The sequence below is a fragment of the Dendrobium catenatum genome, unplaced genomic scaffold, assembly GCF_001605985.2.
Source record: "Dendrobium catenatum unplaced genomic scaffold, ASM160598v2 fragScaff_scaffold_1413, whole genome shotgun sequence".
NCBI lineage: Eukaryota > Viridiplantae > Streptophyta > Magnoliopsida > Asparagales > Orchidaceae > Dendrobium > Dendrobium catenatum.
The window spans coordinates 230,872-246,043 of record NW_021319875.1 but is presented as its reverse complement, the minus strand read 5'-3'; positions in this window follow the sequence as shown (position 1 = coordinate 246,043).

The following is a 15,172-nucleotide window of genomic DNA, read 5'->3' as shown; positions in this document are numbered from 1 at the left end:
CTGCAGCTATCTTTCGATCTCTCACACACCAAAGCAGCCGAACCCCTTAAACCTCTTAGCCAACTCCTCTATATCGCAAGGAAGAGCTAACCAAAGCCTAATCTCCTCTCTTATTCGAAGAAAATCCACATCAAGCCGACCTAGCTCTTGATCAAATTCGAAATTAGAGCCTCACTTGATCATACCCGACCCAAATTAATTCCTCTCATCCTCTTAATGATATTAATATCATTATTAGTGCTGATTAGTAACACTAATTTTGATATTATTATTATTATTCGAATAACTTTATTTATTTATTTATCATTATTAGCATTAATATATATATATAAACAAAAAAGAAAAGATGACACCGGACCGGAGGGGTCTCGACGAATCCACGTCGACAATCCGGTGGCGGTCGTCGGATAACTCCAAGAACTCCTTGGAAGAGAGGGATCACCACCTGAAATCCTTCAGGATATAGAAACCCAAAAACAGAGTAAAAACTACTCAAATATTATTCATCTCAATCTATCTCTTACATGACATTGGCTACCTATTTATAGCCCAAAAGAAGGAACATACTAGGCTACACAAAACAAAAGAAAGAATTTCACCTCTATAGCCCTATAACTACTAAATGGACTTAACATAGCCTGAAGTTTAATACAATTACGTCTCAGCTCCGGCGTCAAAAGAGGGGAAAGATTTTCAAAAAAAAAAAGTGATAAACATCAAACAAGCATGCTCATCAACAAATCTAATGAGTAATATTCTTGAGCTATCAAATGAGCAAAATCTAATGATGTGATATAATAAATTAGCAATAGTAAGGAAATTAAAACTACAACATATATTATAACATGTAATTACTTTAAAATTTATGAATTAAAATAATTATATCATTATGTTATAATAAAATAAAATATTTATATTATATATATTCATCAATTTTATAATTAAATATTAATCAAGTTTTTTTCGAGCTTATTCATGAGTTATGAATTGATCGAACACGAACCGAGCTTCTTATTGAGCTTAATGTCAATCATGTTCACGAGCTTCAAATGATGTTGTTCGTAAACATAAATGAACTGAACACATTAATGTTCAAGCTTGTTTATTTAAGGATCGAGTATTAAAAATACTGTTCAAATTTGTTTATTTAGTTAGTTAAACGATTACAAATGAACTTTAATTCAACCTTCCAAAAATTTAAGATTCCTTCCCAAATTTTGAGCATAATTTGTGAAAAAAATTAATATATTATCAAAACAACTGATTTATTTATTTGAATGCATAGTTAATTACTTATGCAATACATTTCTTAATGTATAAGTAAGAAAAATATTAATTTATTTTTTAGATGCCACTTATTTTTTATGCATCATGAAGAATAATGATAAATCAAAATGTAAAATAATAAAAGATGTCATGAAAAGCCATATAATTATAATAAATCAATCCGTGCATGGATTATTACTCAAAGAGATGACTTGGTCTGCTGCGTTCACGAGTTAAACTTCTCAAGACTTGTAAAGAAATTTCCTAAACATTTCTCATCAAATTAATAAGGTTCGCCAGATTAAATCCTATTTATATGGGTTAAAACTTTGCTTTTCCCCTCACAACACCGCATATAACTTCTCTTCTTGCATAAGGTTTTTTATGCTCTTGAAAAGTAAAGAACATCATTGATAAACATTTGGAAGATGAAGGTAAGCTCATCTCTCTCTCTCTCTCTCTCTCTCTCTCTGCTCTTAGCTAATATTCTTCAGGGTTAATTGTGCAGCAAAAGATAACGATAAAAGTGCAAACTAATTGCGACAAAGGCCTGATTAGAAATACCATGCATTCGATTTCTTCCTTTAAAGGTGTGCTTTTAAGTCTTTAACTGTTATAAATCTATCTTCATTTGCTCAAGCTATGATATACATTTCTTTTTTTTGTCAATTTTTATCAAAATTCTATATTATTTTACTTATGATGTAGGAGTGGAGTCAATTGCTGTGGAAGGAGAAGACAAAGATCATTTTATTATAATAGGAGATGGGATCGATTTGATTAAACTCACAAAGAGTTTGCGGAAGAAATTTGGGCATGCAGATATACTGACGGTAGAACCAATAATGAATCAGAATGATGAGATCAGTGCATTAATGAATGATGAGGAAAATTTAGAAAATGGATTTTAACAGTGACACCCTAATTATCCTCTTCCTCACAAATTATCATGCATGAAGAACCTATCATTAATTCTCGGTTTTGTTTGATTATGTAATTAATTTTCAATTTAAGCATCGTTACTACTGTTTTTTTCTTTATTTTTTTTTTTACTTTTTTTTTTTGTTGGCTTGATGATAAGAATTATGAAAATTATTTTTCTGTTATCACAGTAGTTTCTGTGCCAATTATAATGAAAATTTTTTATGTTACCACACTGATAACCAATTCATATTTACAGCCAACACCATGGCTTTGAATTAAAATTTAAACTGGACAAGTCATTTTGAGTAGAAATTTTTACAGTGCTGACCCTTTGCAAACATTAAACATCCTCAGACGACCAATATAATTTTAGCAGAATAATGCATTATACGGTAGTCATGGCCCTCCTTCAGAAGCCTTTGACGTTTTAGGCTTCATTTGAAATAACTTTTCATTATTTTTTATATTAATTTTAAAAAATTTCTTATTAAAAAATTATTGTGAAAAAACAATAAGAAAAATATTTCAAATAAAACTTAAATCAGAAATTTAACTCGTACCAAATGATCAAAAGATTTATTTAATAAATAATCAAAACTCTAACATATTCTCATAATTATAAAATAAATATAATTTATTGAACAATTTTTTTTTACTCAAGATGTTCAATAAGAGAACAACGTCAAATTGGCTTAAAATCGCATGAATATATGTGTGGTTATGAAAATTTTTTATATTATTTTTTTTTAAATAAAGAAATAAATCATCAAAATATTTAAATAGACGATGACATGGCCAGCGAATCAGTGCCTGAATGATGGGCTCATTGTCATTGTGTAATCCTATACCCATTAATTGGCTACTCGCTATTTTATTTTTAATTTTCGATCAAAAGTTGTGGCTGTGCGAGGTGATAAACTTTTTGACTATGCAGTCTCTATAAACGGGCAACTGACACTCACCCCTCGCTCAATGCTCAGGCTCTCACTCTCTTCTCCACATCAAATTGGTTACAAAAGTGCTCCTCTCCACATACATGTGCAGAATACACTTTCTAGAACTACTTATCATCGTTGTTTTTCTTTTCTCAATTCATCAACACCATTGATTATTAAATGCCTCTATTGATTCTTGCATTATCTTTTTTATATATACTCTCTGTAATATGTAAAAGGTTGTGATGACAAGTACAAATGAGTAAAATTCTGCTACTATACATCTTTCATTTTTATGTTCTTGCAAATCTATTTATGCTAACATGCTGAAATTCAACAAGGTATTAGAGCTTCATTATGGCATCTGTTGTATCTCCTTTTAGCCTTCTACTCTCTCTCTCTCTCTCTCTCTCTCTCTCTCTCTCTCTCTCTCTCTCTCTCTCTCTCTATGTTTCATCTGGAATGAATCAGTCTTCAGATTCTACCTCTTCTTCCCTTAATGTTGTTCTTATTAAAATGTGTGGTATTCACATTCCTCTATAGCTAAAATTTCTCATTACCAATATAAAATTAGTGATTAATATTCAATCAAACACTGATAATCCACCTCTTTGGTGGTTTCACATCCTCAAACTCTTTATTGCTAATGGATTTGAGGGGTATCTTAATTTTTCCACTCCAAAATCGATAAAACAGCACTTTCTTGCTGATGATTCTATCTCCATTAATTCTTATTTTAATATAACATGGATGTTCATTGATCAAAACTTAGCTGCAACTATTTCCTCTACCACTTCCCTTACTTTGCTTCCTTATGAAATTAACTTAGATAACACTCATAATATTTGGCTCACCATTGAACATCAACTCCAATCCACAAATCGCTCACGCTATCTACGTGAAAAATGAACTTCATCTACTTCAAATAAAAGATAAAGCAATGGTGTAGTGTCTATCTAAAATTAGTAGAAGGTCGAAGTCATTGTTGCAGCAAGCTTCTCCATTGAACAAAAAACATTATACTATACAAAGTTAATGGGCTAAACCCTTCCTACAATGCTTTCAAGACCGTTATACATGTTGCAAATCTGATCCAAAATCTTTGGTTGTTTAGACTTCAAGAGAGAGAGAGCCTTAAGGGAGAGAAGAATGAGAGCTTTGTAAGAGAAGAGTGGGAGGTTTGGTGAGGAAATTGTGAGGGGATTCACAAGGTTGCTCCAAGCAAGAATCTTGCCTAGTATCTACAAGCGTCTTCCTGGATTATGTGTGGCTCTAAAAAAGAAGTTCTTCAGCAATGATCGTGGTTCTCTAACCATCACCTGGAAGGTAAAAATAGAGTTGTGGTTCCCTGACCATCATCTAGAAGGTAAAAATAGAGTTCAGGTTCTCTGCATGTAAAAGAGTCATGGTTCTCTATCGCACTAGGTTGGTGAAACAGCGTTTATACGGGCTTCTTCACCTTATTGTGAGAGGAAAATAAGGGTCACTATTATTTAGTGCAATACTTAGAGAGGGAGTTTAAAAAGGTTGGACGTAGGTCAAGTTAATCAAAACCTTATAAATTCTGGTGTCTTCATTCTAATTATTTTTTGCATTTTATTTTTCTGCAATTATGTGTGGTTGAAAATTTTAATTTTTTTCTTTGTTATGAAATTTGCTTATTTTCGCATATGATGTGTCGATTCTCATGTGTAGGTGTAAAAAGTTTTTAAAGGATTTTTTTTTTCTTAAAGAATTTTTTAAATATCTAATTCATTCCCCCCCCCCCCACCCCCCAATTGATTTAGGGGAAGTAGATAAAGTTCATTTTTCCACTCCAAAATCGATAAAACAGTACTTGCTTGCTGATGATTCTATCTCCATTAATTCTTATTTTAATATAACATGGCTGCAATTATTTCCTCTACCACTTCCCTTACTTTGCTTCCTTATGAAATTAACTTAGATAACACTCATAATATTTGGCTCACCATTGAACATCAACTCCAATCCACAAATCGCTCACGCTATCTACGTGAAAAATGAACTTCATCTACTTCAAATGAAAGATAAAGCAATGGTGTAGTGTCTATCTAAAATTAGTAGAAGGTCGAAGTCATTGTAGCAGCAAGCTCCTCCATTGAACAAAAAACATTATACTATACAAAGTTAATGGGCTAAACCCTTCCTACAATGCTTTCAAGACCGTTATACATTTTGCAAATCTGATCCAAAACTTTGGTTGTTTAGACTTCAAGAGAGAGAGCCTTAAGGGAGAGAAGAATGAGAGCTTTGTAAGAGAAGAGTGGGAGGTTTGGTGAGGAAGTTGTGAGGGGATTCACAAGGTTGCTCCAAGCAAGAATCTTGCCTAGTATCTACAAGCGTCTGTCTGGATTATGTGTGGCTCTAAAGAAGAAGTTCTTCAGCAATGATCGTGGTTCTCTAACTATCACCTGGAAGGTGAAAATAGAGTTGTGGTTCCTTGACCATCATCTAGAAGGTAAAAATAGAGTTTAGGTTCTCTGCTTGTAAAAGAGTCATGGTTCTCTATCGCACTAGGTTGGTGAAACTGCGTTTATACGGGCTTCTTCACCTTATTGTGAGAGGAAAATAAGAGTCACTATTATTTAGTGCAATACTTAGAGAGGGAGTTTAAAAAGGTTGGACGTAGGTCAAGTTAATCAAAACCTTATAAATTCTGGTGTCTTCATTCTAATTATTTTTTGCATTTTATTTTTCTGCAATTATGTGTGGTTGAAAATTTTAATTTTTTTCTTTGTTATGAAATTTGCTTATTTTCGCATATGATGTGTCGATTCTCATGTGTAGGTGTAAAAAGTTTTTAAAGGATTTTTTTTTTCTTAAAGAATTTTTTAAATATCTAATTCATTCCCCCCCTCAATTGATTTAGGGGAAGTAGATAAAGTTCATTTTTCCACTCCAAAATTGATAAAACAGTACTTTCTTGCGGATGATTCTATCTCCATTAATTCTTATTTTAATATAACATGGATGTTCATTGATCAAAACTTAGCTGCAACTATTTCCTCTACCACTTCCCTTACTTTGCTTCCTTATGAAATTAACTTAGATAACACTCATAATATTTGGCTCACCATTGAACATCAACTCCAATCCACAAATCGCTCACGCTATCTACGTGAAAAATGAACTTCATCTACTTCAAATGAAAGATAAAGCAATGGTGTAGTGTCTATCTAAAATTAGTAGAAGGTCGAAGTCATTGTTGCAGCAAGCTCCTCCATTGAACAAAAAACATTATACTATACAAAGTTAATGGGCTAAACCCTTCCTACAATGCTTTCAAGACCGTTATACATGTTGCAAATCTGATCCAAAATCTTTGGTGGTTTAGACTTCAAGAGAGAGAGCCTTAAGGGAGAGAAGAATGAGAGCTTTGTAAGAGAACAGTGGGAGGTTTGGTGAGGAAGTTGTGAGGGGATTCACAAGGTTGCTCCAAGCAAGAATCTTTCCTAGTATCTACAAGCGTCTACCTGAATTATGTGTGGCTCTAAAGAAGAAGTTCTTCAGCAATGATCGTGGTTCTCTAACCATCACCTCGATGGTGAAAATAGAGTTGTGGTTCCCTGACCATCATCTAGAAGGTAAAAATAGAGTTCAGGTTCTCTGCATGTAAAAGAGTCATGGTTCTCTATCGCACCAGGTTGGTGAAACTGCGTTTATACGGGCTTCTTCACCTTATTGTGAGAGGAAAATAAGAGTCACTATTATTTAGTGCAATACTTAGAGAGGGAGTTTAAAAAGGATGGACATAGGTCAGGTTAATCAAACCCTTATAAATTCTGGTGTCTTTATTCTAATTATTTTTTGGATTTTATTTTTCTGCAATTATGTATGGTTGAAAATTTTGATTTATTTCTTTGTTATGAAATTTTCTTATTTTCGCATATGATGTGTTGATTCTCATGTGTAGGTGTAAAAAGTTTTTAAAGGATTTTTTTCTTAAAGAATTTTTTAAATATCTAATTCATTCCCCCCCCCCCCCCAATTGATTTAGGGGAAGTAGATAAAGTTCATTTTTCCACGCCAAAATCGGTAAAACAGTACTTGCTTGCTGATGATTCTATCTCCATTAATTCTTATTTTAATATAACAAGGATGTTCATTGATCAAAACTTAACTGCAATTATTTCCTCTACCACTTCCCTTACTTTGCTTCCTTATGAAATTAACTTAGATAACACTCATAATATTTGGCTCACCATTGAACATCAACTCCAATCCACAAATCGCTCACGCTATCTACGTGAAAAATGAACTTCATCTACTTCGAATGAAAGATAAAGCAATGGTGTAGTGTCTATCTAAAATTAGTAGAAGGTCGAAGTCATTGTAGCAGCAAGCTCCTCAATTGAACAAAAAACATTATACTATACAAACTTAATGGGCTAACCCCTTTCTATAATGCTTTCAAGACCGTTATACATGTTGCAAATCTGATCCAAAATCTTTGTTTGTTTAGACTTCAAGAGAGAGAGCCTTAAGGGAGAGAAGAATGAGAGCTTTGTAAGAGAAGGGTGGGAGGTTTGGTGAGGAAGTTGTGAGGGGATTCACAAGGTTGCTCCAAGCAAGAATCTTGCCTAGTATCTACAAGCATCTGCCTGGATTCTGTGTGGCTCTAAAGAAGAAGTTCTTCAGCAATGATCGTGGTTCTCTAACCATCACCTGGAAGGTGAAAATAGAGTTGTGGTTCCCTGACCATCATCTAGAAGGTAAAAATAGAGTTCAGGTTCTCTGCATGTAAAAGAGTCATGGTTCTCTATCGCAGACCAGGTTGGTGAAACAGCCATTTATACGGGCATCTCAACCTTATTGTGAGAGGAAAATAAGAGTTCAACTATTATTTAGTGGCAATAACTTAGGAGAGGGAGTTTATAAGGTTGGACGTATGGTCAGGTTAATCAAACCCTTATAGAATTTTTGTGTATTCATTCTAGATTATTTTTTGCATTTTATTTTTCTGGCAATTATGTGTGGTTGAAAAATTTTGATTCTTATTTCTTTTGTTTGAAAATTTTGCTAATTTTTGCAATATTGAATGCTGTCAATTCATCGATGTGTTTAGGTGTAAAAAAGTTTTTAAGGATTTTTTTTCTTAAAGATTTTTTTAAATATTCAATCATTCCCCCCCCCCCCCCCCGCCCCTCTTGATCAGGCTTAGGTTAGTTCTTAAAGTTTTAACAACCTTCACGAACTTTCTAGTGATATTAGAGCGGGATTCAAAAATTAAGTTTTAAATAACTTTTAAAAAACGATCAATGACTAACTTTGGATATCATAATACTGTGGAAGGATATTCAATCACACGACCACTCATATTTGATAATTTTTTTTATTTTAGAAAAATTTGTATGTCTACCTTTTTGCAATCTATCGATTATCACATATGGATGTTATTTTAGGAAGGATATCATGCACCTTCACATTTAGTAAATGGCGTTAAAACTAAAATATCTTTTTTCTGAATGGAGTACAGATGATAAAGATTTACCCCAATTGAATGCAAAATATTTGAACTATTTTTTCTATACTTTAAAATCTGAAGATTACATGTGTATTTCTACTTGTACTATTGGTAAGGAGATTTGAGATAAACTCTACATAACATATAAAGGAATAAAGGAAGTAAAATAATCTAGGTTTAACATTCTACTTCATAATTATGAACTATTTTGAAACCTTGTGAATCTATATTTGAAATGTATACTAAGTTTACTCAGATTGTTACTTTCATGTATGCCTTAAAAAGAGAACTTACTAACTATAAAAAAGTTAACAATTATGTTGTCTACCTTCTTCCTATGATGCAAAAATTACTGCTATTATCGAATCTAAAGATATGAATGTTTACTCCATTAATAACTTACTTGGATCACTCATTGCTTATGAGAAAGAAGTAAGCTAAAAATAGCTTGATACAGTAGAAAAGAGAAAGGAGAAAATAGTAGCTTTAAAGGCTAATGATTCAAGCAGTTCTTTTGATAAAGGAGATGAAGATATCGCACTAAGGAGATGAAGATATAGCACTAATAACCCGACAGTTCAAAAGTTCTTAAAGCCCACTAAGAGTTAGCTTGCCTTCTTTCAAATTCTTATAAGACTTCCTGTGCCAATTGATATCTCTTACACTTGAATTTGAAAATCATAATTTCTGATTAATTATTTTAGAATATTATTCTATTATATATCTTTTTTTGAAACTAAGTTTAAAAATATCACTTTTCCTATCTAATTTCTTTTCTAAATTAGAATTTTGTTCAAAAAGAATTTTTACCCGTAAGGAGTCCGAGCAATGGTTGATAAGAAAAAAATTTAACCTTTTAAACTTTCAGTGGGTCAATTTATTTCTTGCTGATTTTTTTATAATGAGATAAATTTATCATTTACTTGAGCAAATCAATTCAAAAAAAATATTTTAATTTTATCTTATAATTGTTTTGTCGTATTTTTTATGTTTGTACTTTCTATGTTTATTTTCTTTCTTTTAAGTTGTATTCATATTTATGTGTCATTTGTTCTTGTGTTCTATTATTTTATGCTTTGTCTCATGTTTTTCTTACATATAGTTATCGTCTGAGGAGTTTAGAGGAAAGTAACTTTTTGAAAATATATAAATTTTTAACAACATCAAAAGAGGAGAGATTGTTATAAATCTGATCAAAGCACTATGATTTTGATGATAATAAATATTATTATGTATGTTACTACTTTGTCCTGATTCTATGATATTGTATTTTATTTTGTATGTGCTAACATTTCAAGAAATTAGTCCACCGTTCACTTGTAATTTTGATCAGCTCAAGACTGTGTATAATATTGTTAATGTCTATATTTTTTAATTTATTCTGTATTGTTTCCTTTTTTGAGTCATATCATTTAATTGGGTGGATAACATTTCTAAGTAACCTTGCACACATAAAGGGGGACAGAAAAATATTTTTAGAGAGTTTTTTATAAATCGTACTATACGATTTTGGCTTTGTACTGTACGACTTATTTTATACTATACGACTTTAATTCGTACTATAATAAATTGTTGTACTCTGTTAAAACTTTATCTACCATAGGTTAAGAAAGATACTAAGTATGTGTTGATCGTACAGTATGATTTGGTTCATATTGTACGCCCTAATTAAATATTTCTTAATTAACCCCTCGATATCATGAAATTAAATCATTGACAATTATTATCGCTTATCATAATGTACAATACAATTAATAGTGTACAAAATTGGTTGTCCAAGAGATCATACCAAACGAAATTCATAATTTTTGTATAGATCGTAATGTACGATGTCCACAATGTTGGACAATCGATAATGTACGAAGTTGGTCATCCCAAGAGTCATCCCAAACAAACAGAAGGAATTTTTACAGTTCGTACCAGATGATCTTTTGATCATACTGTACAAAATGTTATAAAGGATGAATAATTTGTCTACATGAACTTGCTAGACGAGTCTAAATTACACTAATTAATCATATGGTATAATACATGTATTGCATTGTACGAACAGAAAATGAAACTCTTGAAAATTAGGATTTTTTGAAGCCCACTACTTAAGGGTTTCTAATACTCTTATTAGAAAATCTTTGGTTGTTTAGACTTTAAGAGAGAGAGCCTTGAGGGAGAGAAGAATGAGAGCTTTGAGAGAAGATAGAGAGATTTTGTGAGGGAAAAGCTATGAGGGGATACACAAGGTTGCTCAAAGCAAGAATCTTTCCTAGTATCTACAAGCGTCTGCCTTGATTCTCTGTGGCTCCAGAGAAGTTCTTTAGCAAAGATCATGGTTCTTTGACCATCACCTAGAGGGTAAAAATAGAGTTGTGGTTCTTTGATCATTATCTTGAGGGTGAAAATAGAGTTGAGGTTCTCTGCCTATAAAAGAGTTACGGTTCTCTATCGCACCAGGTTGGTGAAACAGTGTATGTACTGGCTTCTCCACCTTGTTATGAGAGAAAAAGGAGAGTCACTACTATTTAGTGTAATACTTGGAGGAGTCTACAAGGAGTGGATGTAGGCTAGGTTGATCAAACCACTATAAATTATGGTGTGTTCATTCTGATTATTATCCACACATTAATTTCTACATATATGTGTGTGTGGTTGAAAAATCTGATTTATTTCGTTGTTGTGAAATTTGCTTTTTTATGCATCCGCTGTGTCGATTCTCGTGTGTGGATGTGAAACATTTTTAAAGGATTTCTTTTTCACTAAAGAATTTTTTAAATATCCAATTCACCCCCCCCCCCCCCCCTATCTTGGTTAGCCTCTGACTAATTCTTAAAGGTTTAACCTTCACGAACTTTTTAATGCATACTAAACTACACCTCATAAGTCTAGATGATATATATGCCCTATTATGTAGTGAAAAACTCAACATTGCAGCCACAACTATTCACAATAAACCTCTTGTGACATCGACTATTCCTACCTTTGAACTTGTTGCATTTAAAGGTTGTCCTCATGGACGTGCTTTATTTCTTGTTGGTTATGGCCATCAATTCTCACCTTCTTGTAGAGGTTATTCTTCTCCATCCTCTACTCGAGGTGGAAGAAGTGGCCTTTCTAATCTAGAGTGCCAATTTTGTGGTAAAAAATGACATTTAGGTCCAAAATATTGCCATTGTATTTATATGCATTATCAATCTAATCCATAAGCTCATATCGCATAATAAGTTGCCTCTTCTACAAATTGGTTTATGGACTCTGACACATCTACCCACATAACAGCTGATGCTTCTCAACTCCAATATCCACAGCCATATTCTGGCCCATCTAATTATCAAGTTGGCAATGGTCATAATCTCCCCATAGCTCACTCTAGTTAGGGCATTCTTCCCACTCCTACCTATATGCTTCACTTACCTCATGTCTTTCATGTTCCACATCTCTCGCATAATTTTGATATATGTTCATCAACTAATTGTTGATAATTCGTGTTTATGAATTAGATCTCACTTCATGGTCCCAGTCTTTAGGGTCTATACCCTATTAAGATGGATCCAATATTTCAACACCTTTCCTACAGCCTACAACATCTCTTCTTCCAATAATTTTGGCATCAACATCTCAGTCATCCCTCTACTACCATTCACAAGCTACTTTTAGCTTTTACCGCTACCAACATTGAGACATCGTCTCATTCTCAGTACTCTTCATGAGCTCATGTAAAATTTCATCATCTACCTTTTCTTTAGCTCCTTTTAGAACTACTCAAAGCAATGAACTTATTCAACCTGATGTATGAGGACCTTCCCCTATGTTATACATGCAAAAGTATAAATATTATTTACTTTTATTTATGATTTTATTTGTTTTTATGAGTTTATATGTTGAATATAAATTTGATGTTTGTTCTCAATTTACTTAGTTTAAGTAAAAAATACTCCAATATGATCATAGTGGTGAGTTTCTGAATGCTAATTTCAATCTCAATTGCATAAATTTGTTATCCTTCATTGCATTAGTTGTCCCTATGGTCTCGAGCAAAATGGGATTGTTAAATGCAAACATCATCATCTTCTTGAAATTATGTGTGCCATGCTCTTTGATGCAAATCTACCTTCTACCCTGAGGGTTGACAGCCTACTTACAGCTACATACCTTATAAACAAACTCTTCTCCAAAATTACCCATAATCTCTCTTTATGCATGTATCAGCGACCACATACATATAATCATCTTAAAGTTTTTGGTTCCCTATGTTATCAATGGTTTCCTTCCAAACTTCACACCAAATTTGAACCAAAATTAGACCCTTTTGTGTTTCTTGGCTATGCATCCAACTACAAAGGCTTTAAATGTTTCAACCCACTAACAGGTCACACTTAAATTTTGCGGCTTATTCATTTAGATGAAAATATTTTTTCTTAAGGAAATTTACATACATACCACTTTATTTTATGTTATTTACATATCTAACACCTAAAATATTAATATTACATACCTACCACTCATATACAATTTTAATATTAAATATACCACTCATATAATGCATTTATATCATTCATACAATCCTATAAACTTTAATATTTCATTCCATGCACCCAAATTTGTTATATGGGTGGTAATCATGTAATATTAATATTTTGGGTGTTAGATATGTAAATAGCATAAAATAAAGTGGTATGTATGTAAAACCCCCTTTTTCTTATCACTCCACATATCTACTATCCAATATCTCTCATTCCCCGTCCATTTCTTCTCATTTACCAAATAAAATTCTCCTACAACACAATAATCTACAACTTATTTACCATATATTGTCACATTAGCACAGTCCTTTAGTGATGAACCTCTCCTTCTCATTCTACTGCTCCAACTTTATCGTCATCACTCTCTTATTCCCCCAACACCACCTAAGCATCCAATGATTACCAGATTTCAATCTAATTCTCTAAAGCCAAAAACTATATATAACCTTCAACATCTTGTAATTCCCAGTACTACTCCTACCTATTTTTCCAAGGCCATTAAGTCTGTAGTTTGATGCTCTACCATGTCTAATGGATTTTAAGCTCTATAACAGCAAGATACTTGGTCTTTTTTTCCTCGACATCATCCTACTAAAAATTTTATGAGCTACAAGTGGTTATTCAAAACTAAACTTAATTCAAATGGGACTGGGGCTCGACATAAAGCTTGTTTAGGTTCCTAAGGTTACAACCAAGAATTTGGCCATGAATATCATGACACTTTCAATCATGTTCTGGAATTTCCTACAATTTGAATCTTCTACACTATGGAAATTACTCATCAAGCTTAGAACTTTATGCATTCTGATGTCTCCAATGCTTTTCTACATGGCAAACTTGATGACATTGTTTCTATGTAGCAACCAATCGAAGTTCAAGACCCCAAATTTCTTAATCATGTTTGTCATCTCCATAAAGCACTTTATGAACTTAATAAAGCTGCACGCCAATGGTTCTCTACCTTCTTCTCTCACCTATTGGGCTATGGGTTTGTCACAAGTAATGTTGATCCCTGTTTATTTTTTATCATCGAGTTTGTATCTGTTTATATATTCTTTTATATGTGGATGACATTTTGCTCACTGAAAATGAACAATCTACTATTGATAGTCTTCTACTCAATTTGCATACTCGATTCGGCATGCATAACCTTGATCCTTTATCATATTTTCTTGGCATTCAAGTTATTATTTTTTGCACATGGAATCTTCTTAAATCAAACCCGTCATGCTATAGAACTTTTAGATAAAACTTGTATGAAGGATTGCAAGCTCATGCAAGGCCCCCAAGCTTCCAAACTGTCTGAACCTAATGCTATTTCAGCAGTTTTTTCATAGCCTCAGCAATACCAAAAACTTGTTGGCTCACTCTAATATTTAACTATCACTCACTCGGACTTCTCATTTATTATAAATTTTGTTATGTCAACATATGCACAACCCATATACTCTTCATTATTAGTAGCTTAAGCGTGTTTTGTTTTATATATGTGGCACATTGAATTATAGTTTATCTGTCTGACACCAGTTAACTTTGAGCTTCACGCTTATTCCAACTTTGACTGGGCATCAGATTAAACTGACACAGTTCAATTACTTGTTACTGTACTTTTCTTGGGTAGTCCTTGATATCTCGATGCGTTAAAAAGCAACCTATTGTTTCTCATTTCTTCTATGAAAGCTGAATAATGAGCTTTAGCCTTCGTAGCTAGTGATGTTGTGGTTACTCTTTTTGACCAAGCCTCTACTACAAAACTGGAGATTGGTAATCCGTAATCGTCTCCTACTGCTTAAATATCCAACCCGTCACTCTCCATCTCCAAATGAAATATTTGATCGACAATCCACCACAAATTGCCAAGCTATTGCCGAGAGCAAAATAGCATTTAGAATGTAATTTTAATTTCTTTAAGCAATGTTTTTTTCTAGAAAAACATGACAAAAAAGTTTTTTTTTTTTTTTTTTTTTTTTTTTTTTAGAATGACTGAGAAATCATTATTTTTTTTTTTTTGACATGTTTAGAATGACTGAGAAATCATTATTTAGTTA